At 39.4% G+C, this 25,913-nt stretch overlaps 1 long non-coding RNA gene across 1 annotated transcript in view; it reads right to left on the bottom strand.

Annotated features, from left to right (window-relative positions):
• LOC101903170 (uncharacterized) overlaps nucleotides 1-12,578 on the bottom strand; it is a 52,239-nt gene extending 39,661 nt beyond the window's left edge. Inside the window, exons 1-2 of the long non-coding RNA XR_237986.4 lie at nucleotides 12,384-12,578; nucleotides 12,207-12,280 (exon numbers count right to left, since the gene is read on the bottom strand). This is a non-coding gene — a long non-coding RNA (uncharacterized lncRNA). The remainder of the gene's footprint in view (nucleotides 1-12,206; nucleotides 12,281-12,383) is intronic.
• Nucleotides 12,579-25,913: the final 13,335 nt, after the last annotated feature.

Here is a 25,913-nt window from a genome sequence, read left to right as displayed (position 1 = left end):
GCCAACATCTGCTGGATCATGGAAAAAGCAAGAGAGTTCCAGAAAAATATCTGTTTCTGCTTCATTGACTATGCCAAAGCCTTTGACTGTGTGGATCACAAGAAACTGTGGGAAATTCTGAAAGAGATGGGAATACCAGACCACCTGATCTGCCTCTTGAGAAGTTTGTATGCAGGTCAGGAAGCAACAGTTAGAACTGGACATGGAACAACAGACTGGTTCCAAATAGGAAAAGGAGTACGTCAAGGCCGTATATTGTCACCCTGTTTATTTAACTTATATGCAGAGTACATGATGAGAAACACTGGACTGGAAGAAAAACAGGCTGGAATCAAGATTGTCGGGAGAAATATCAATAACCTCAGATATGCAGATGACACCATCCTTATGGCATAAAGTGAAGAGGAACTAAAAAGCCTCTTGACGAAGGTGAAAGTGGAGAGTGAAAAAGTTGGCTTAAGCTCAACATTCAGAAAACGAAGATCATGGCATCCGGTCCCATCACTTCATGGGAAACAGACAGGGCAACAGTGGAAACAGTGTCAGATTTTAGTTTTCTGGGCTCCAAAATCACTGCAGATGGTGACTGCAGCCATGAAATTAAAAGACACCTACTCCTTGGAAGGAAAGTTATGACCAAACTAGATAGCATATTCAAAAGCAGAGACATTACTTTGTCAACAAAGGTTCGTCTAGTCAAGGCTATGGTTTTTCCAGTGTTCATGTATGGATGTGAGAATTGGACTGTGTAGAAGGCTGAGCACCGAAGAATTGATGCTTTTGAACTGTGGTGTTGGAGAAGACTCTTGAGAGTCCCTTGGACTGCAAGGAGATCCAAGCAGTCCATTCTGAAGGAGATCAGCCCTGTGATTTCTTTGGAGGGAATGATGCCAACACTGAAACTCCAGTACTTTGGCCACCTCATGCGAAGAGTTGACTCATTGGAAAAGACTCTGATGCTGGGAGGGATTGGGGGCAAGAGGAGAAGGGGATGGCAGAGGATGAGACGGCTGGATGGCATCACTGACTCGATGGACGTGAGTCTGAGTGAACTCTGGGAGTGGGTGATGGACAGGGAGGCCTGGCGTGCTGCAATTCATGGGGTCGCAAAGAGTCGGACGCGACTGAGCGACTGATCTGATCTGATGACAAACCCACAGCAAACATTATCCTCAATGGTGAGAAATTGAAAGCATTTCCCTTAAAGTCAGGAACAAGACAGGGTGCCCACTTTTACCACTACTATTCAACATAGTTTTCGCAGTTTTGGTTAGAGCAATCAGAGCAGAAATAGAAATAAAAGTAATCCAAATTGGAAGAGAAAAAGTAAAACTCTCACTGTTTGCAGATGACATATTCCTCTACATAGAAAACCCTAAAGACTCCACCAAAAAATTACTAGAGCTAATCAATGAATATAGTAAAGTTGCAGTATATAAAATCAACACACAGAAATCCCTGCATTCCTATACAGTAATAATGAGAAAACAGAAAGAAAAATTAAGGAAACAATCTCATTCACCATTGCTATGAAAATAATAAAATACTTAGGAATATATCTACCCAAAGAAACTAAAGACCTATATATAGAAAACTATAAAACACTGGTGAAAGTAATCAAAGAGAACACTAATAGATGGAGAAATATACCATGTTCATGGATCAGAAGAATCAATATAATGAAAATGAGTATACTCCCCAAAGCAATCTATAGATTCAATGCAATCCCTATCAAGCTACCAACGGTATTTTTCACAGAGCCAGAGAGAATAATTTCACAATTTGTATGGAAATACAAAAAACCTCAAATAGCCAAAGCAATCTTGAGAAAGAAGAATGGAATTGGAGGAATCAGCCTGCCTGACTTCAGGCTCTACTACAAAGCCACAGTCATCAAGACAGCATTGTACTGGCACAAAGACAGAAATATAGAAAGCTCAGAGATAAATCCATGCACCTATGGACACCTTATCTTTGACAAAGGAAGCAAGAATATACAATGCAGAAAAGACAATCTCTTTAACAAGTGGTGGGGGGAAAACTGATCAACCACTTGTAAAAGAATGAAAGTAGAACACTTTCTAACACCATACACAAAAATAAACTCAAAATGGATTAAGTATCTAAAAGTAAGACCAGAAACTATAAAACTCCTAGAGGAGAACATAGGCAAAACATTCTCTGACATAAATCACAGCAGGATCCTCTATTACCCACCTCCCAGAATATTGGAAATAAAAGCAAAAATAAACAAATGGGACCTAATTAAAATTAAAAGCTTCTGCACAACAAAGGAAACTACAAGCAAGGTGAAAAGACAGCCTTCACAATGGGAGTAAATAACAGCAAATGAAGCAACTGACAAAGAATTAATCTTAAAAATATACAAGCAACTCCTGAAGCTCAATTCCAGAAAAATAAACGACCCAATCAAAAAATGAGCCAAAGAACTAAACAGACATTTCTCCAAAGAAGACGTACAGATGGCTAACAAACACATGAAAAGATGCTCAACATCACTCATTATCAGAGAAATGCAAATCAAAACCACAATGAGGTATCATTTCACACCAGTCAGAATGGCTGCGATCCAAAAGTCTACAAGCAATAAATGCTGGAGAGGGTGTGGAGAAAAGGGAACCCTCTTACACTGTTGGTGGGAATGCAAACTAGTACAGCCACTATGGAGAACAGTCTGGAGATTCCTTTAAAAACTGGAACTAGAACTGCCATATGACCCAGCAATCACACTGCTGGGCATACACACGGAGAAACCAGAATTGAAAGGGACACATGTACCCCTATGTTCATTGCAGCACTGTTTATAATAGCCAGGACATGGAAGCAACCTAGATGCCCATCAGCAGATGAATGGATAAGAAAGCTGTGGTACATATACACAATGGACTATTACTCAGCCTTTAAAAAGAATGCTTTTGAATCAGTTCTAATGAGGTGGATGAAACTGGAGCCGATTATACAAAGTGAAGTAAGCCAGAAATTAAAACATCAATACAGTATACTAATTCATATATATGGATTTAGAAAGATGGCAATGATAACCCTGTACACGAGACAGGAAAAGAGACACAGATGTATAGAACAGTCTTTTGGACTCTGTGGGCAAGGGTGAGGGTGGGATGATTTGAGAGAATGACTTTGAAACATGTATAATATCATACGTGAAAAGAATCTCCAGTCCAGGTTCGATGCATGATACAGGATGCTCTGGCCTGGTGCACTGGGATGACCCAAAGGGATGGTATGGGGAGGGAGCTAGAAGCGGGGTTCAGGATGGAGAATATGTGCACACCCGTGATAGATTCATGTTGATGTATGGAAAAGCCAATACAGTATTGTAAAGTAATTAACCTCCAATTAAAATAAATAAATTTGTATTAAAAGAGAGAGAGATGGAGAAATTGAAAAAATATAGACTAAATTAAATGGGAGCAGTGAATATGAAATAGAAAAAGTGAAACAAACAGGATAAAAGAAAATGATCCTCATACAGTCCAATTGTTTTTAAACATGGCTGCTTATTAGAAACATATCTGAGTTTCCCTGCTTTATTTTGTACTCCAAGGCCAAACTTGCATGTTATTATGGGTATCTCTTGGGTCTATACTTTTGCATTCTAATCCTGTATGATGAGAAAGATATCTTTTTTTTTTTTTTTTAATTCAGTGTTCATTCTAGAAAGTGTTGTAGGCTTTTATAGAACTGATCAACATCAGCTTCTTTGGCATCAGTGGTTCGACATAGACTTAGATTACTATGATGTTGAATGGTTTGCCTTGGAAATGAATGAAGGACATTCTGTCATTTTTGAGATTGCACCCAAGTAGTGCATTTCGGTCTCTTGTTGACTATGAAGGCTACTCCATTTTTTAAGGGATCCTTGCTCATAGTAGTTCATATACTGGTTATCTAAATTAAATTCACCCTTTCCCATCCATTTTAGTTCACTGATTCTTATGATATCAATGTTCAACCTTGCCATCTCCTGCTTGATCATATCCAATTTACCTTGATTCAGGGACCTAATATTCCAGATGATGTGCCATGCTAAGTTACTTCAGTCATGTCTGACTCTGTGTGATCCTATGGAAAGTAGCCCATCAGGTTCCTCTTTCCATTGGGATTCTACAGGCAAGAATACTGAAGTGGGTTGCCATGCCCTTCTCCAAGGGATTCTCCCAACATAGGGATCGAACCCATGTAACTTGTATCTCCTGAATTGGCAGGTGGGTTCTTTACCACTAGCACCACCTGGGAAGCTCAACATTCCAGGTGCCTATGCAATATTACTCTTTACAGTATTAGACTTTACTTTCACCACTAGACACACCTACAACAGAGCATCGTTTCTGCTTTGGCCCAGCCACTTCATTTTTTCTAGAGCTATTAGTAACTGCCCTCTGCTCTTCCCTAGTGGCATATTGGACACCTTCCAACCTAGGGTGGCTCGTCTCCCAGCATCATATCTTTTTGCCTTTTCATATTTATTGTCCATGGAGTTTTCCAAGCAAGAATACTGGAGTGGGTTGTAATTTTTTCTCCTGTGGACCACATTTTGTCAGAACTCTTCAATATGATCCATGCATCTTGGGTTATCCTGCATGGCATGATTCATAGCTTCATTGAATTATGCAAGCCCCTTTACCATGACAAGGCTGTGATACATGAAAGGGAAGGGTAGTAATGCCACTACCCACAGTCAAACACTGTTAACAGATTTATGCATATTTTTGTTATATAAATTTATTTAAAGTAAATTTATATATATATTAAAAAGTATATGTACACATGTTCACACACATGTATACACATACTGATTTTTAATTGCTAAAAATGCTATATAATGTATCTTTCTTTATTAATAAATCATGACTATCTTCTGATTTATCTATACCTTTTTAAAAAATAAATATAAAGTTCATGCTTACCAATTTCAAAGCATAAGTTATATGATAGCAATTTCAACAAAACTTCAATTCTTTTCTGATATTATTTCATTGTGAGTACAGAAAGGAAGGAGACAAATTTAATAAAAAAATGTGATTGTGTTCTGGGGTTTAAAAACTTTTTAGTTACATTACATATAATGATTCTCTTCCTTTTTTTTGAAATTTTTTATTGAAGAATAGTTGATTTACAATGTTGTATTAATTTCTTATATACAGCAAAATGACTCAGTTATACATATATGTGTCCCATATATATGTAATTACTTGCCCCTTCTAATCCTAGAGTCCCATTCCATCACTCCAACCCCTTCCTTCTTGGCAACCACAAGTCTGTTCTCTAAATCTGTGACAATTTTTATTTTGTAGATACATTGATTTGTACTCTATTTTAGATTCCACATATAAGTGATATCACACGATATATGTCTTTCTCCTTATGACTTACTTCATATAAAATGGCATTATTTGATTCTTTCTGATGGCTTAGTAATATCTCATGAAATAATACTCATACACACGCACACACACAGTATCTTCTGTATCCATTCTGTTGATAAACATTTAGGTATTTAGGTTGTTTTCATGTCTTTCTTAGCTATTGTAAATACTGCTTCTAGGAACATAAGTGTGTCTGTATCCTTCTGAATTATAGTTTTGTCTGGGTATATGCCCAGGGGTGAGATTGCTATATCATATGGCCACTCTATTTTTAGGTTTTTGAGGAATATCAATACTGTTTTACATAGTGGCTGCATCAATGTACATTCTCAGCAACAAAATAAGAGTATTCACTTTTCTCTACACTCTCTACAGCATTTGTTACTTGGTGATGTTCTAATGATGATATTCTGACTGGTCTGAGGTGGTACTTCACTGTACTTTTTTTTTTTTAATTAATTAATTTATTTTAATCAGAGGCTAACTACAATATTGTAGTAATTTTTGCCATACATTGACATGAACCAGCCATGGGTGTATGTATGTAGAGTGTCCTGACTCAGTGTAGTTTTTATTTGCATTTGTCTAATAATTAGCAATGTTGAGCATATTTTCATGTGCTTATTGGCCATCTGCAGGTCTTTTTTGGAGAAATGTCTATTTATGTCTTCTTCCCCTTTTTGATTGGGTTGTTTTTGTTGTTGTTTTGCTGTTGTTGTTGTTGAGTTGTATAAGCCTTTGTCAGCTCCATTTTTGCAACTATTTTCTCCCATTCTGAAGGTTGTCTTTTCATTTTGTTTATGGTTTCCTTTATTGTGCAAAAAGTATAAGTTTGATTAGATACTATTTGTTCATTTTCACTTTTATTTCTATTACCTTGGGAGACTGGCCTAAGAAAACATTGTTGCAACTATGTCAGAAGATGTTTTGCCTATGATTGCTACAGCAAAGGTCTTAATGACCTGGATAACCACAATGGTATGAACCAGACATCCTGCAGTGTGAAGTGAAGTGGGCCTTTAAGAAAAAATACTACAAACAAAGCTAGTGGAGGTAACAGAATTCTAGCTGAGCTATTTCAAATCTTAAAAGATGATGCTGTGAAAGTGCTATACTAAATATGCTAGCAAATTTGGAAAATTCAGCAGTGACCACAGGACTGGAAAAGATCCAGTTTTCATTCTAATACCAAAGAAAGACAAGGCCAAACAATATTCAAACTACCATAAAAGTGCACTCATTTAATATGCTAGCAAGATTTTGCTCAGAATCCTTCAAGCTAGGCTTCAGTGGTATGTGAACTGAGAAATTCCATATGTTCAAGCTGGGCTTAGAAAAGGCAGAGGAACCAGAGGTCAAATTGCCAACATCCATTGGATCATAGAAAAAACAAGGCAATTCCAAAAGAACGTCTACTTCTCCTTCATTGACTATGCTATCACAACAAACTGTGGAAAATTCTTAGACATGGGAAACCAGACAATCTAAACTGCCTCCTGAGAAACATGTATGCAGGTTAAGAAGCAACAGTTAGAATCGTACATGGAACCATGGACTGATTCTAAGTTTGGAAAGGAGTATAACAAGGCTGTTTATTGTCATCCTGCTTATTTAACTTGCATGCAGAGTGTGATGTGTGCTGTGCTTAGTTGCTCAGTTGTGTCCAACTCTTTGCAACCCCATGGACTGTAGTCCACTAGGCTCCTCTGTTCATGGGTATTCTCCAGGCAAAAAAAAACTGGACTGGGTCACAATGCCCTCTTCCAGGGGGTCTTCCCAACCCAGGTATTGAAGCCAGGTATCCCTCATTAAAGGCAGATTATTCACCATCTGAACCACCAGGGAAGCCCAAGAATACTTGACTGGGTAGCCTATCCCTTCTCCAGAGGAATTTCCCAACCCAGGAATCAAACCAGGGTCTCCTGCATTGCGGCCAGATTCTTTACTACCTGAGCTACACAGTAAGCCCTACATGCAGAGTACATCATGCAAAACGCTGGGCTGGATGAAGCTGGAATCAAGATCGCTGGGAGGAATACCAATAACCTCAGATATGCAGATAACACCACCCAAATGACAGAAAGCTTAGAGGAACTAAAGAGCTTCTTCATGAGAGTGAAAGAAGAGAGTGAAAAAGCTGGCTTAAAATCCAACATTCAAAAATCTAAGATAATGGCATAGGTTCCCAACATTTCATGGCAAATAGATGGGGAAAAACAGAAACAGTGACAGACTTTATTTCTTGGGCTCCAAAATAACTGAGAGTGACTGTAGCCATGAAATTAAAAGACATTTACTCCTTGGAAGAAAAGCTATGACAAACCTAGACAGCGTATTAAAAAGCAGAGACATTACTTTGACAATGAAGCTCTGTCTACTCAAGTTATAGTTTTTCCAATAGTCACGTATAGATGTGAGAGTTGGACCATAAAGACGGCTGAGCACTGAAGAATTGATGCTTTTGAAATGTGGTGCTAGAGAAGACTCTTGAGAGATCCTTGGAGAGCAAGGAGATCAAACCAGTCAATCTTAAAATAAATCAACCCTGAATATTCTCATTGGAAGGACTGATACTGAAGCTCCAATACTTGACCACCTGATGGGAAGAGCTGACTCACTGAAAACATCTTTAATGCTGGGAAACATTGAGGGCAGGAGGAGAAAAGGGCAACAGTGAATGAGATGGTTAGATGGCATCGTCGACTCAATGGATGTGAGTTTGAGCAAATTATGGAAGATAGTGAAGGACATGGAAGCCTGGAGTGCTGCAGTCCATGGGGTCGCAAACAATCAGACACAACTGAACGACAGAACAAGGAGTTTATATGGTGTCATGTCTTATGTTGAAGTCCTTAAGCTGTTTTGGGTTTACTTTTGTGAATGATATGAGTGTGTGTTCTAAAGTGATTGATTTACCTGCAGAAGCCCAACTTCCCAACACCACTTGCTGAAGAGACTGTTTCTCAATTCACATTATTGCCTCCTAATTAATCATAAGCATGCAGGTTTCCTTCTGGGTTCTCTATTCTGTTGCATTGATCTGTGAGTCTGTTTTTGTGCCAACATTTGATAACTGTAGCTTTTGATTACTGTGTCTGAAATCTGGGAGGGTTATGCCTTCTGACTTGTTCTTTTTCCTCAGGATTGCCTTGGCAATTCTGGGTCTTTTTTGGTTTCACATGAATTTTAGGATTACTTGTTCTAGTTCTATGAAAACTGTCCTGAGTAATTTGATAGGGATCACTTAAATCTCTATATTGCTTTGAGTAGTTCTATGATTTTTACACTATTCTTCCAATTCAAGAGCATGGAATATCTTCCCATTTCTTTGAATCATCTTTAATTTCCTTTTTAATGCTTTCTCAATATATAAATATAAGTTCTCAGCATATAAATCTTCCAACTTCTTGGTGAGGTTTCCTCTAGGAATTTTATTTTTTGATGTATTTTTAAAAGAGATTATTTCTTATGTTTCATTGTTAGTGTAAAGAAATTCCAACTTATTTCTGTATGTTAATCTTGTATTCTGCTACCTTGCTAACTTCATTTATCAGTTCTTGTAGTTTTTTCCAGGAGTTTTTGGGAATTTCTACATATATATATATAGTATCATTCATCATGTATACTGACAGTTTTACCTCTTCCTTCCCAATTTGAATACCTTTGAGTTCTTTTTATTAGCTGATTGTTGTGGCTCAGACTCCCAATACTATATTGAAGAGAACTGGTGAGAGTGGGCATCCTTGAGTTGTTTCAGTTTTCATCTTTTCACACTTTAGTATTGTATTGCTATGGATTTGTTATAAACAGCTTTTCTTGTGTTAAGATGTGTTCCCTCCGTACCCACTTTCATAAATCTTTATTTTATTTATTTTAAAAATACAAAGTAATACTTTATAATGAGGATATACTCTCTAAAGTTTTTTTTCTGCTTTAACTATATAAAAATGAAAAATTTTAATCTATCCCATATTTAAATTATGGAAATTTCAGAGAAAAAATGTCTGACTGGTAGTTGGAAATGTATTCTAGTCATGATACCTCAGTTATTTCATGCTTAGCTCCAAGAACTTTTCATACAAAGATGGGCACAATAAAGGAGAGAAATGGTATGGACCTAACAGAAGCAGAAGATATTAAGAAGAGGTGGCAAGAATACACAGAAGAACTATACAAAAAAGATCTTCATGACCCAGATAATCACAATGCTGTGATCACTCACCTAGAGCCAGACATCCTGGAGTGCAAAGTCAATTGGGCCTTTAGGAAACATCACTCCGAACAAAGCTAGTGGAGGTGATGGAATTCCAGTTGAGATATTTCAAATCCTGAAAGATGATGCTGTGAAAGTGCTGAACTCAATATGCCAGCAAATTTGGAAAACTCAGCAGGACTAGAAAAGGTCAGTTTTCATTCAAATCCCAAAGAAAGGCAATGACAAAGAATGCTCATACTACCACACAATTGCACTCATCTCATGTGCTATCAAAGTAATGCTCAAAATTCTTCAAGCCAGGTTTCAACAGTATGTGAATCTTGAACTTCCAGGTGTTCAAGCTGGTTTTAGAAAAGGCAGAGGAAACAGAGATCACATTGCCAACATCCGCTGGATCATTGAAAAGGCAAAAGAGTCCCAGAAAAACATCTATTTCTGCTTTATTGACTATGCCAAAACTTTTGACTGTGTAGATCTCAACAAACTATGGAAAATTCTGAAAGAGATTGGAATACCAGACCATCTGCCCTGCCTCTTGAGAAATCTGTATGAAGGTCAAGAAGCAACAGTTAGAAGTGAACAGGGAACAGACTGGTTCCAAATAGGGAAAGGAATACATTACCTTGGGTGAATATTAACACCATGCTTGCTGCTGCTGCTGCTGCTAAGTCGCTTCAGTCGTGTCCGACTCTATGCGAGCCCATAGACTGCAGCCCACCAGGCTCCTCTGTCCATGGGATTCTCCAGGCAAGAACACTGGAGTGGGTTGCCATTTCCTCTTCCAATGCACGAAAGTGAAAAGTCAAAGTGAAGTCGCTCAGTCGTGTCCTACTCTTAGCGACCCCATGGACTGCAGCCTACCAGGCACCTCTGTCCATGGGATTTTCCAGGCAAGAGTACTGGAGTGGGGTGCCATTAACTTATATTCAGAGTACATCATGAGAAATACTGCACTGGATGAAGCACAAGCTGGAATCAAGGTTGCCAGAAGAAATAACCTCAGATATGCAGATGACACCACCCTTATGACAGAAAGTGAAGAAGAACTAAAGAGCCTCTTGAAGAAAGTGAAAGAGGAGAGTGAAAAAGTTGGCTTAAAACTCAACATTCAGAAAACTAAGATCATGGCAGCCAGTCCCATCACTTCATGGTAAACAGGGAAACAGTGGAAACAGTGACAGACTTTATTTTTGGGGGGGTTCCAAAATCACTGCAGATGGTAACTGCAACCATGAAATTAAAAGATGCTTGCTCCTTGGATGGAAAGTTATGATCAACTTAGCATGTTGAAAAGCAGAGACATGACTTTGCCAACAAAGGGTCCATCTAGTCAAGGCTATGGTTTTTCCAGTAGTCATGTATGGATGTGAGAGTTGGACTATAAAGAAAGCTGAGCACTGAAGAATTGATGCTTTTTACTGTAGTGTTGGAGAAGATTCTTGAAAGCCCCTTGAACTTCAAGGAGATCCAACCAGCCCATCCTAAAGGAAATCAGTCCTGAGTGCTCATTGGAAGGACTGATGCTGAAGCTGAAACTCTATTACTTGGATTCAAATAGCTGACTCATTGAAAAAGATCCTCATGCTGGGAAAGATTGTAGGCAGGAGGAGAAGGGAATGACAGAGGATGAGATTGTTAGATGGCATCACCGACTCAATGGACATGAGTTTGAGTAAACTCCAGGAGTTGGTGATGGACAGGGAGGCCTGGTGTGCTGTAGTCCATGAGGTTCCAAAGAGTCAGACACGACTGAATGACTGAACTGTAGTGAACTAGCTCCAAATACATAACAATAGTAGATAAAGTATAAAGCAGTTAACCAGAAACTAGAAAAATCTTACTGTTGAACAATAATGGCTTATCTATTGGGCTTCAGATCCACAAGCATGTAGTAGCAGCTTTGAGTTCTACTGCAAAGGAGTTCTATTGTAAAGTTCACTGTAAAGGAGACCAAAGTATTTGTGGGGTGAGTGATAAGTGATTTACACACTGTTATAATTCTGAAATGGAGGCTTATAAGGAATGTACAGAGACCCTTGTAATCATCTTTGTGTCTAGATCTGAGATATCATGACAGGACAGATAGCCCAAAATATCATTTCAATAGCTAGTACTGGAAAGGCAGCCCATGGGTTGGGTAAAAGCAGCACAGAGGAAACAAAAGTGAGACCAATGTAATAAAAATACCTTTGACTTACATTAAGCCTATTAAAATAATTCTAAAAATGTTTGAAGAAACCTAATATTAATCAAGATGGTAAATGAAAAATATAGTCAATACCATGAATTTACTTCAGAAAAATTTAAGGAATAGCTTACAATAAGCCTGTCTAGATGTTTTTCATAAAAAGCTAACTGGTCCCAGACTAAGTACATAATATAAATCAGCATAAATGATTATTAAACAGGACAAGTTATATAAAATAATTCCTTTCAGACTCTGAATAAAAGGTGTAAGACTGCAATTCCTCGGTTGTGCATATAACATGAAGTAAGTTCTAGGATGTCTCTGGCTTTCTGTTTGAAGACACTTTCTCATCAAAATAGGGGAAAGCCACCTTGAGCACAGTGGTCTTGCTGACCTGATATAGCAGAAATCAAAGTTTGGGTTAGTGAAGCAGCTAGATTGTCTGGAAAATTTACCCTGGAGGAGAAACTGCAAAGAAGAGTTCATTAAATCTAAGTTGCACAATAGCCAAGACAAAGGAACCAAATGGAAAATTTTGAACTGAAATATATATATATAATATGAAAAATACCATCATTTCTACAGCTGTAGTGTCCTTCAGGTTCTAAATAAACCGCACAATATCTTCTGAATGAATATAAAAAATAAAAGGATATATAAGGATCCAGGAGTTAATCATACCATGAAGGAGTTTCAGTAAAAACTGAAAAGCTTTCAGAAACTAAGGCAGCTATTGTCTCAGCTTCTCTGTGACCAAATAGCCTTGTGTCTCAATTTCCTTCTGTATTTTTCAAAGCTCTGTGTGTCACAATTTTCCCTGCAAACATGACTATGCCATATCTCCTAAGTGTAAATACTAGTTCTGCCTGCAAACTAAGGAAACTATTTTCTTTTTATCACAATTACTAATTCCTGTGAAAGATAATCTAAGTCATGTGCCTATCCCTGATTGAATCTTCTTGGTGATCATGCTTGCTCAGGCAACATTAATTGGCCTGGGGACAATAACATTAATGTTGCCTAAACAAGCATAATCACCAAGGCCACTCCCAAAAATATATTTCTGAGAGGAGGAACACTCACTGAATAAACCTACTGCAAAAGCCAGCATTTCAAAAATATCAAATGTATTTTTAATTAGTTATAAGAAATCAAATATGCATTTCATGATTATTAAAAAATGACATTCACTAAATACCATATTGTTAGTAAATTTTTAAATAAATCCTTTACAAAATATAATGAAGGCCTTTTCCCCCCGAGTTCTTTTCAAAGATTGAAAATAATTTATGCAATTGATAAAACAGCAATCTACTTTGTGTTGATTAAGATAGAAATTGCCTCCTTGGGGATAATGACTATGCAAAATCATTTAATATACTTTCATGTCAAATGACTCTGCTATTTACAGTCTAGTTACTAAATGTAGTAAGAGTAACAGACCATGCAATTTTCTTAAGCAGAGTAAAAACTCTGGGACTAGTAGCAGAGTAGAGACTATGCAATTTTCTTGAGCATTTATAATTGTCTACATTTTTCTACAGGGCAGAGGAGTAAACTGCAATACTCTGATGTGCCTAGAGTAGAAAGCATTAAGTACGCTGTGTCACCAAAGAGTTATTCTGAAACATGGGAAATAAAGGACTTATGTCACTTTCTTCCTGATTTTCCTTTTTGTTCTTATTTCATTGATTTGGGGGGGAAAGTAAAGGATTTCAGAAACAGCTGAAAACTATTCACAGTTGTGTAGCTATGTAGGAGCATCCTGCAAGAGGAAATCATAGGAATTAAGGTTTAGAGATAATGTGTATATATTTAATATTAATATGTAAATATTAAGTAACATTATATAACAATAAGGTGGGCATAATGAACAAAAGATGTCAACTGGATTAATTTAAGTGAAACACAAATACTTTAGTAAGAAAAGAGCCTATTCTTCAGATCTATGCTTGTTGGAAAGATAGGCTGTGGCATAAATTAGAAGAGAATTAACATGATGCAGTCATTTTTTATAGATTAGCTGCCCAGATGAGTGAAGACTCAGGGCTACAATTTTAAAGAAGTAATGAGATTCAGTTATTTTGGCTTCAGTCTCACTGTTTTGTCATGCTTGCCACGTGAGATCACTTCCCCTTTTAAAAATGTTTTGTTTAATTTGGTTTTGCTTTGCTTTGCTTTGTTTGCATGTTCAGCAGTGTTGTGCATTATTGCTTCATTTGGCACTAACAGTGACCATCAACTGTAAACTGAGTATGACACTGCCCTTTTATGAATCAGTTTGGGCTGCACTTATTTTGCAAATAGAAAGAGAGTATTGACTTCTAATAAAACTTAGAAAATCCTTAGTAAGGGCTTTATCACTTCATTAAAACTTCAGTAATCAGGGAAATCAGTCAGCCATCATCTCACTTTTGTGTGTGTGCTTTCCCACTATGCCAATTTGTCCATTCACTCATGCATTTGATGTGTTCACAGGAACTTCTGCCTAAAGAAGTGAGGAAGCTGAAGCATAGATTCTTATTAGACTGATAAAGTTAGACAGGACAAACCATTTAGAAAAGTTCATTAGAAAAAAGTGGGTAGTTATTCTACAGTTATCCTGTAACAGGCTTTTAAGAAAAGTTAACTGACTTGTTTAGGTGTCAAAGCATTTATTTTCAAATAAATTATTCTTTCTTATTAGTTAATTTACTCCTATATTAATGTAAACTGTGGCCATCTTTTCACAACAAAGGACAACACTCAAGTTGCACTATAATCTTCCTGGGACTGTTACAGTGTAATCAGGATAATTCTTATTTACATACTTGACCTACAATTTTCAAAGTATTCTCAAGTAACCCAAATGGTTAACAGTAAAAGAAAAAAAAATTAAATTAGGAATAAACATTAAAATCATTTCTAAAGAATGTATATTGACAGAAAATTTCTTCTTACAGAAATTTAATTACAATGAGCATACAATTCTTAATATAGCATGATGCTAATTATATACATAAATATATATTGGGCTTCCCTGGTGGCTCTGTGGTAAAGAATCCACCTGTGATACAGGGGACATGGATTTGATTCCTGGGTTGGGAAGATCCCCTGGAGAAGGAAATGGCAACTCACTCTAGTATTCTCACCTGGGAAATCACATGGACAGAGGAGCCTGACAGTCTGCAGTCTATGGGGTCACAAAAGAGTTGGACACAACTTGTAATCCCCTGGAGAAGGGAATGGATACCCAGCCCAGTATTCTGGCCTGGAGAATTCGATGGACAGAGGAGCCTGGCAGGCTACAGTCCATGGGGTTGCCAAGAATTGGACATGATTGAGCTACCTTCACTTTAGCAACTAAACAACAACAATAAATATACATTACTGTCTTAGCCTAGTTTCTGTGTTTATATTTATTTCTACAAATACATCCATATAGTCTATAAAGATATATACCTAAATATTAAAAATTAACTCGACTTTTTTTTTCCTAAATTTTTTAGTTTCTACAATCAACAAATTTATTTTATAACTAACTCTTCTACCTATCTAGCTTAATGGTTGAAAAGAGGAAGGGAGTTTTGAGACATTTCCCACTAAGTCAGGGAAGTAGGTGCCTGAGAGGAATTTCACCTGATTTAGTCAATAAGATATGTGATGCCACGCACACTCCATGTAAGGAGCACCAGAAGAGTGGAAAATATAAAAGGCCAATGAAGAAATAAAGAAATGTATATTTTAGATTTCACATATAAGTTATATCATATGGTATTTGCCTTTCTCTTTATAACTTATTCACTTAGTATGGCAATTTCTAGATCCATCCATGATGTGACTGCAAATGGCATTATTTCATTCCTTTTATGGCTGAGTAATATTCCATTGTATCACTTATATGTGAAATCTAAAATATGACACAATTGAAAATATCTATGAAACAGAAACAAACTCATAGCCAAAGAGAATAGACTTGTGGTTGCCAAAAGTGAGGGAGACTTGGAGAGGGAATGATTGAGAGTTTGAGATTAGCAGATCCAAATTAGTATATACAGGATGAATAAACAACAAGGTCCTACTGTATTGTTCAGGGAACTATGCTCAATATTCTATGATGAGGACAAAATGGCTGAGGCATAAGTAGACGTGGAGTACATCTCTCTCCATGGATACATCAGGACTACACCTCCAGACAGAGCAGTGCTTGCAGAACACCAGCTCTGAGCAGGCAGGAGTACCTGACAACTGGAAAAGAATATGTAGAAACACTCAAAACTCAGTAGGGTGAAGGAAGTAGGGGGGAAAGAGGAGAGTTAGTAGGACTGGAACTGCCCTCAGCAGATGAAGGAACTGAAGCAGGGGTCTGATCCCCATATCAGGACAATTTGAGGAGGAGAAACATTTGAGGCTGAGAGTGAAGCAGCTGATCTGTGACAGTCCGAATGGAATAAGAATCACACAGACAATCCTTGCAGCAGCCATACATAAGTCCCCTAGAAAAAAACAGCGGCTGGGAGCTCGGAGCTGGATTGTGGAGCAATCCCAGGGTGAGGTCTGTTGCTGACTGGAGGGAGTGGCCCAAGGGGATGTGAGGGAGGAGTCTGTGGTGGGAACTGCCTGTGAAGGAAAAGCAGGCAGCCATGGAGGCAAGACAGTCATGTGTAGCCATCAGGATGGAGCCATCATGGCAGCCACTCTCTCCCTCATGCCTGCACCAGCAGCTGAACAATAGAGAGGCTGGCCCTTAAAGTGCCTGACATGCCAATCAGAGTAGGACCCCAGCCAGGGGAGCCCTCTAAAAGCCTGACATGCCAAACAACAGAGAAGGATCCCAGTTAGTGGAGCCCTCTAAGTGTCTGAACAGGCTGAGCAATGGAGAAGGACTAACTAGCCAAAGTGGCATTCTGAGTGCCAGCTGCCAGAGGCTAGAAAAGACTGATAGGGCCATAGTTCCAGCGACTGAGGCAGTCCATGTCCCTGCACACTTGGTGCCACCAGGGTCCCCGTGACACAAGCAGCTTCATGCACAATCCTCACTGGGCAGAGCAGCCACAGGCTAGAAAAAACCCCAACAGTACCATATCTCCTGTGACAATAGCCACTGGTGCTCCAGCATAGCCAGCATTGCCAGGGTCCCCATGATCCAAGCAACCACCCAACATCCATACACGGTCCCCACTGGGACAGAGCTGCCAGAGGCTAGAAAAAGTCCTGGGTCTGAACATGCAGGGTTGCTTTTGTTGTGTCTGACTCTTTGCAACCCTGTGGGCTATGGGCTGCCAGGCTTCTCTGTCCAGGGGATTCTCCAGGCGAGAATACTGGGGTAGGTTGCCATGCCCTTCTAGAGCACCATATTTCCTTCTGCGTTTGTGCTCAGTCACTTCAGTTGTGTCCGACTCTCTGAGACTACATGGATCATGGCCTGCCAGGCTCCTCTGTCCATGGGATTCTCCAGGCAAGAATATTGGAATGGGTTGCCATGTATTTCCTTCTGCATTAGACTCCAACCCCCTTGAGTACCTAATGCTGCCAGGGCCCCTGTGACCTAAGCAAATGTGCCATGTCCACACCTGGCCCTCACTGTTGCAGATCCAAGTCCTCCAGGGCAGCCTCAGGAGCAAACCCCTGTGGACAATCCACATACAGAGGTGGAGATAAAACCACAATGGAAACCAAGGGGCAATTGGCTAAGGAAGAGGACCTAAAATTTTCCCACCAGCTGTATAAGCTGCAGATTAAATCCACACAATCAACTAGTCAGACTCTATCTCTATGGAATATATAAAAGGACAATGATTTCTCACAGAAGAAAATGCACTAGGTCTGACAGCTGTGGACATTGGAAACAAGAACACACAGGAGTACAACCAGATTAGAATATCAGCTGCCCTCACAGGAGGTGCAGAGACCAGTCCATTGCTGGAGGGCATCCTAGAGAAGTAAGGTGGATTGTGACTCCCAGAGAGGGAAAGGACACTGACAGAAGATACTCAAGAAAAACGTTTATTATTCTTATATTTAGACTTGTTCTGTAGTTGATTCTGAATATTTTTCACTTTTTTTCCCCTACTTTTCCTCCGTTATTGCAGTTGTTGATTTTATCAGTACTATTAAATCTATTTAAACTTTTGGAAAAATTTTTTTTTTAATCACACTTATTTCTGTTATATACTTTTGACTCTAGTTGGCCTTTTGTAGTTTTCCAGTTCAGGTCAGTTCAGTCGCTCAGTGGTGTCCGATTCTTTGTGACCCCATGAATCACAGCATGCCAGGCCTCCCTGTCCATCACCAACTCCCGGAGTCAACCCAGACCCATACCCATTGAGTCGGTGATGCCATCCAGCCATCTCATCCTCTGTAGTCCCCTTCTCCTCCTGCCCCCAATCCCTCCCAGCATCAGGGTCTTTTACAATGAGTCAACACTTCGCATGAGGTGGCCAAAGTACTGGAGTTTCAGTTTTAGCATCAGTCCTTCCAATAAACATCAAGGACAGATCTACTTTAGGATGGACTGGTTGGATCTCCTTGCAGTTCAAGGGACTCTCAAGAGTCTTCTCCAACACCACAGTTCAAAAGCATCAGTTCTTCTGTGCTCAGCTTTCTTCACAGTCCAACTCTCACATCCATACACGAACACTGGAAAAACCATAGCCTTGACTAGATGGACCTTTGTTGGCAAAGTAATATCTCTGCTTTTGAATATGCTATCTAGGTTGGTCATAACTTTCCTCCCAAGGAGTAAGCGTCTTTTAATTTCATGGCTGCAGTCACCATCTGCAGTGATTTTGGAGCCCCCAAAAAATAAAGTCTGACACTGTTTCCACTGTTTCCCCATCTATTTCCCATGAAGTGATGGGAACAGATGCCATGATCTTCGTTTTCTGAATGTTGAGCTTAAGCCAACTTTTTCACTCTCCACTTTCACCTTCGTCAAGAGGCTTTTTAGTTTCTCTTCACTTTCTTCCATAAGGGTGATGTCATCTGCATATCTGAGGTTATTGATATTTCTCCCGGCAATCTTGATTCCAGCTTGTGCTTCTTCCAGCCCAGCGTTTCTCATGATGTGCTCTGCATAGCAGTTAAATAAGCAGGGTGACAATATACAGCCTTGATGTACTCCTTTTCCTGTTTGGAACTGGTCTGTTGTTCCATGTCCAGTTCTAACTGTTGCTTCCTGACCTGCATATAGGTTTCTCAAGAGGCAGGTCAGGTGGTCTGGTATTCCCATTTCTTTCAGAATTTTCCACAGTTTCTTGTGATCCACACAGTTAAAGGCTTTGGCATAGTCAAGAAAGCAGAAGTTGATGTTTTTCTGGAACTCTCTTGCTTTTTCGATGTTTTTAGGGTTTTCTTTTCTCTTCTTTGTTTTTATTTGGAATTTTTAAATTTTTAAAAATTTATTACTGGTGGTCCCAAGATGGTGGAGAAATAGGATTGGGAGACCACTTTCTCTTTTGACATCAAATTCAACAAAAGATCATTTTAATGTTGCACAACATCCACAAAAAAACTTCTGAACGCTGGCAGAGGACACCAGGCACCCAGAAAGGCAGCCCAATCTCTTCAAATGGAGGTAGAACAAAATAAAACAGATGAAAAGAGAGACAAAGGATTTAGGCACAGAGCCATCCTGGGGAGGGAGTCTTGAAGGAAAAGTTTCTACACAATAGGAAGCCCTCTCACAGGTGTGATACTGGGGAGCTTTGGAATCTCAGAGGGCAATAGAACAGGAAACACACACACACACACACACACACACACACACACACAATACATGCCTAACCACAGCTACCAGTGGAGAAGCTGCTCAGACACTCCCATCTATCAGCAGCGACTGGGGACTAGGCAGGGAGGTGTGGGCTGCATCATTGTTCCTTAGGGCAAGGACTGGTTTGAATGCCCTGAGAGCAATCTGAGAGGGCTGATGTGACATAGCAACCCAAACCTTAGGATCACCAGAGAGACAAAAAGAACATTTCCCACAAAAGGCTCTAACACTGCACAGTGACCCCTGGTGTCCTCACAGAACAAAAGATTGTGCCCTACTGAACCAAAGGAGAGCAAGTTGGCTGCCATTTAGGACCCTCCCTCCCCAGAGGCAGAGAGGTAGGTGTTCAACAACCAGAGTCAGAAGGCAAAGGGCTACCAAATTTCAGCCCCAGAAATCGCATCTTCCACCAAACTCTGAGCAGGCTGCCAGTTGCTAACCATGTCTTCCTGGGATCCTGGATAGTTTGCATCGACCAGCAGGATTACAGCCTGAGATCAGCTCCCCAAAGGAGACAAATGGAACACCTGGGACCGTGCCCTCACAGCACACACAGGATATCGAGTGGCAGGAACCAGGGAGATGCATAAGATGCACAGACCGCATAGGACCATTCGCCTACCAAGCACCCAGTCGCTTGAGTGGCCTGGACCTGAAAAGAGCAAAAAAAACCCACGGCCTATCTAGATCTGTGCCCTTGCAGAGCACCTAAGAACCTGAGTCGCTTAGACCTGGGAAGTTCATGCAACACAGGGTCCACTTGGGACAGTGCCCTTGCAGAGCAGCCTGGAGCCTGAGCAGTGTGGACCACCTTGGGCTGTGGCAAACCAGTGTGGTCCATCCACTGTGAGCACTCCCCACACATGCCATCCGTATGTGTGTTCAGTGTTCCTCCCTTCCCCACAGCACAACTGAACAAGTGAGCCTAAATAAGTGGCCACTTTGGCACCACCATGTCAGGGTGGAAATTAAACACTGAAAAGACTTGCAAACAGAGTAAGCCAAAATACACAAAGAAGGGGAACCATCCTGGAAGTGACAGGAGCAAGAGCTTAAAACCTGAAGCTAATGCTGACTCTGTGCATTTGAGGGGTAACTATAAACCTTGAGAACAAGTACAAGCAAGTAAAAGGACTTTGTAACAATAAACTAACCCCACATGACCCACAACAGCTGAAGAAAAATTTCTAGATATCTTTTTACTATTATAACTTTAATTTTAAAAAATTTTTAATTCTATATTACCCTTTCAGCTTTATAGTTTGAGTTCAGTTCAGTTCAGTTGCTCCAGTCGTGTTTGACTCTTTGTGACCCCATGAATCGCAGAACACCAGGCCTCCCTGTCCATCACCAACACCCAGAGTTCACTCAGACTCACGTCCATCGAGTCAGTGATGCCATTCAGCCATCTCATCCTCTGTTGTCCCCTTCTCCTCCTGCCCCCAATCCCTCCCAGCATCACAGTCTTTTCCAATGAGTCAACTCTTCACACGAAGTGGCCAAAGTACTGGATTTTCAGCTTTAGCATCATTCCTTCCAAAGAAATCCCAGGGTTGATTCCTACAGAATGGACTGGTTGGATCTCCTTGCAGTCCAAGGGACTCTCAAGAGTCTTCTCCAACACCACAGTTCAAAAGCATCAATTCTTTGGCACTCAGCCTTCTTCATAGTCCAACTCTCACATCCATACATGACCACAGGAAAAACCAGAGCCTTGATTAGACGAACCTTTGTTGGCAAAGTAATGTCTCTGCTTTTGAATATGCTATCTAGGTTGGTCATAACTTTCCTTCCAAGGAGTAAGCATCTTTAATTTCATGGCTGCAGTCACCATCTTCAGTGATTTTGGAGCCCCCCAAAATAAAGTCTGACACTGTTTCCACTGTTTCCCATCTATTTCCCATGAAGTGATGGGACCGGATGCCATGATCTTCGTTTTCTGAATGTTGAGCTTTAAGCCAACTTTTTCACTCTCCACTTTCACTTTCATCAAGAGGCTTTTCAGTTCCTCTTCACTTTCTGACATGAGGGTGGTGTCATCTGCATATCTGAGGTTATTGATATTTCTCCTGGCAATCTTGATTCCAGCTTGTGCTTCTTCCAGCCCAGCGTTTCTCATGATGTACTCTGCATATAAGTTAAAGGAACAGGGTGACAATATACAACCTTGACATACTCCTTTTCCTATTTGCAACCAGTCTGTTATTCCATGTCCAGTTCTAACTGTTGCTTCCTGACCTGCATACACATTTCTCAAGAGGCAGGTCAGGTGGTCTGGTATTCCCATCTCTTTCAGAATTTTCCACAGTTTCTTGTGATCCACACAGTCAAAGGCTTTGGCATAGCCAATAAAGCAGAAATAGATGCTTTTCTGGAACTCTTTTACTTTTTCCATGATCCAGTGGATGTTGGCAATTTGATCTCTGGTTCCTCTGTCTTTTCTAAACCAGCTTGAACATCAGGAAGTTCACAGTTCATATATTGCTGAAGCATGGCTTGAGGAATTTTGAGCAATACTTTACTAGCATGTGAGATGAGTGCAATTGTTTGGTAGTTTGAGCATTCTTTGGCATTGCCTTTCTTTGGGATTGGAATGAAAACTGACCTTTTCCAGTCCTGTGGCCACTGCTCAGTTTTCCAAATTTGCTGGCATATTGAGTGCAGCACTTTCCCCCATCATTTTTCAGGATTTGAAAGAGCTCAACGGGAATTCCATCACCTCCACTAGCTTTGTTCGTAGTGATGCTTTCTAAGGCCCACTGGACTTCACATTCCAGGATGTCTGGCTCTAGGTCAATGATCACACCATCATGATTATCTGGATTGTGATTATCTTTTTTGTACAGTTCTTCTGTGTATTCTTGCCACCTCTTCTTAATATCTTCTGTTAGGTCCATACCATTTCTGTCCTTTATCAAGCCCATCTTTGCATGAAATATTCCCTTAGTATCTCTAATTTTCTTGAAGAGATCTCTAGTCTTTCCCATTCTGCTGTTTTCCTCTATTTCTTTGCACTGATCGCTGAGGAAGGCTTTCTTATCTCTTCTTGCTATTGTTTGGAACTCTGCATTCAGATGCTTATATCTTTCCTTTTCTCCTTTGCTTTTTGCTTCTGTTCTTTTCACAGCTATTTGTAAGGCCTCCCCATACAGCCATTTTGCTTTTTTGCATTTCTTTTCCATGGGGATGGTCTTGATCCCTATCTCCTGTACAATGTCATGAACCTCATTCCATAGTTCATCAGGCACTCTATCAGATCTAGGCCCTTAAATCTATTTCTCATTTCCTCTGTATAATCATAACGGATTTGATTTAGGTCATGCCTGAATGGTCTAGTGGTTTTCCCTACTTTCTTCAATTTAAGTCTCATTTTGGCAATAAGGAGTTCATAATCTGAGCCACAGTCAGCTTCTGGTCTTGTTTTTGTTGACTGTATAGAGCTTCTCCACCTTTAGCTGCAAAGAACATAATCAATCTGATTTCGATGTTGACCATCTGGTGATGTCCATCAGTATTCTTGCCTTGAGAACCCCATGAACAGTATGAAAAGGCAAATTGATAGGATGCTGAAAGAGGAACTCCCCAGGTCAGTAGGTGCCCAATATGCTACTGGAGATCAGTGGAGAAATAACTCCAGAAAGAATGAAGGGATGGAGCCAAAGCAAAAACAATACTGAGCTGTGGATGTGACTGGTGATAGAAGCAAGGTCTGATGCTTTATAGCTTACTATTAACTTAAAAAAAAAAACTGTCTTTAAAAAGCTTATTTTTCAAAAACAAATTCCATATGTATTTCAATTATTGAGATCGATTTTGTTTTGTGTTTTCACATTGTGTTTTTGAGACTCTAACCTCTATTCTAGGTTTTTAGCCTTTGCGTTTTGATATTTGTTATCAATGTTGTATCTTTTCAGAATCTAACCTTCGTATCCATTTTCACTTAGTGATTTGATCACTGGTTTGATATCTGTCTTGCCTTTTCACTCTCACTTTTCTCCTCCTGGTCACCTCTATCTCCCTCCTCCCTCTTCTCTATATAACTCTGTGAATCTCTCTGAGTGTCCCTGGCTGTAAAGAGTTGTTTTACAATTAACCTAGGGGTTTTATCTTCTGTGTTGTATGGATGGAGATATCTTGAGGCTACTGTAAGGACAGGACTGAAACGCAGAGACAGGAGTCTCACCTCAAGAAGTTTAGAACACCAGAAAGCTCCTGACTCCAAGGAACATTAATACACAAGAGCCCACCCAAAAGTCTCCATACCTTCACTGAAATTAAGCTCCACCCAAGAGCCAACAAGTTCAAGTGCAAGATAAACCACGCTAATTCTCCAGCAAAACAGAAACACAATCCAGAACATAAAAAGAAAGACTATCCAAAGCCATATCAAATCCATAGACACCCCAAAACTCACTACTGGAAATTTCATGGCACTCCAGAGAAAAGAGATTCAGTTCCACCCAACAGAGACAGACAAAAGTTCCCACATCCAGGAAACATTGACAAGCCACTGGTCTAACCGTATCCACAGGGAGAAGACTCCACAATTAAGAGAAACCATGACATTCCAGCCTGCAGAAAGGGCATGCAAACACAGCAATCTTAACAAAATGAAAAGGCAGAGAAATATTCAGCAGGTGAAGGAAAATGATAAAGATAAAAGCCCACCAAACCAAAACCAACCAACAAAAAAAAAAAGGAGAAGGAGATAAGGAGTTACTTGAAAAAGATTTCAGAATAATGATAGTGAATATGATTCAAAATCTTGAAACCAAAATGGAATTACAGATAAATAGACTAGAAACAAGGATTGAGAAGATGCAAGAAATGTTTAACAAGGACCTAGAAGAAATAAAGAAGAGTCAATCAATAATGAACCATGCAATAACTCATATTAAAAACCAATACAATATTGTAAAGTTTAAAAATTAAATTAAATTTAAAAAAAAAAGCACTCCAGAGGGAATCAACAGTAGAATAATGGAGGCAGAAGAGAGGATAAGTGAGATGGAAGATAGAATGGTGGAAAGAAATGAAACAGAGAGGAAAAAAGAAACAAGAATTAAAAGAAATGAGGACAAACTCAGATAGCTCTGGGACAATGTTAAATGCCCCAACATTAAAACCATATGTGTTCCAAAAGAAGACAAAAAGAAGGCAAGTGAAATTACTTGAGGAGATAATAGTCAAAAACTTCCCTAAATTAGAAAGATAATAGTCACCCACGTCAAGAAACCCAGAGAGTCCCAAACAGGATCACCCCAAGGCAAAACACCCCAAGACACATACTAATCAAACTAACAAAAATAAAACACAAAGAGCAAATTTTAAAAGCAGCAAGGGAAAAACAACAAATAACACACAAAGGGGTCCCCATAAGGACAACAGCTGATCTTTCAATAGGAACTCTTCAGGTCAGAAGGGAATGAAAAATCTACAGCCAAGATTACTCTATCCAGCAAGGATCTCATTCAGATATGAAGGAGAAATCAAAAGCTTTACAGAGAACCAAAAGCTGAGAGAATTCAGCACAAACCAGATCCTCAACAAATGCTAAACGATCTTCTCTAGACAGGAAACACAGAAAATGTTTATAAAAAAGAACCCAAAACAACAAAGTAAATGGTAATAGGATCATACTTACCAACAATTACCTTAAATGTAAATGGGTTAAATGCTCTGACCAAAAGACAAAGACTGGCTGAATGGATACAAAAACAAAACCCCTACATATGCTGTCTACAAGACACCCGCCTCAAACCTAGAGACACATACAGACTGAAAGTGAGGGACTGAAAAAAATATCTTATGCAAAAGAAGACCTAAAGAAAGCAGGATCAGTGATACTCATATGAGATAAATAGACCTTGAAATAAAGACTATGACAAGAGACAAAGAAGGACACTACATAATGCTCAAGGGATTAATCCAAGAAGAAGACATAACAATTATAAATATATATGCACCCAACATAGGAGCACCTCAATACACAAGGCAAATGCTAAACAAGTATGAAAGGGGAAATTACCAGTAACACAGTAATAGTGGAGGCCTTTAATACCCAACTCACAGCTATGGATAGACCAATGAAACACAAAATTAGCAAAGAAACAAAAGTTTTAAATGATATAATGGACCAGTTAGACATAATGGTTATCTACAGGGCATTTCATCCAAAAACAATGGATTTCACCTTTTTCTTAAGTGCACATGGAACATTCTCCAGAATAGGTCACATCCTGGGCCACAAATCTGACCTTGGTAAATTTTTTAAACTTGAAATCATTTCAAAAATCTTTTCTGATCACAATAGGGTAACACTGAATATCAACTACAGGAAAAAAAAGAAAA

This window comes from Bos taurus, chromosome 17 (assembly GCF_002263795.3).
Source record: "Bos taurus isolate L1 Dominette 01449 registration number 42190680 breed Hereford chromosome 17, ARS-UCD2.0, whole genome shotgun sequence".
Classification (NCBI taxonomy): Eukaryota; Metazoa; Chordata; class Mammalia; order Artiodactyla; family Bovidae; genus Bos; species Bos taurus.
Note: the sequence above shows the minus strand (reverse complement) of the source record. Positions and strands in the feature narration are given on the sequence as shown.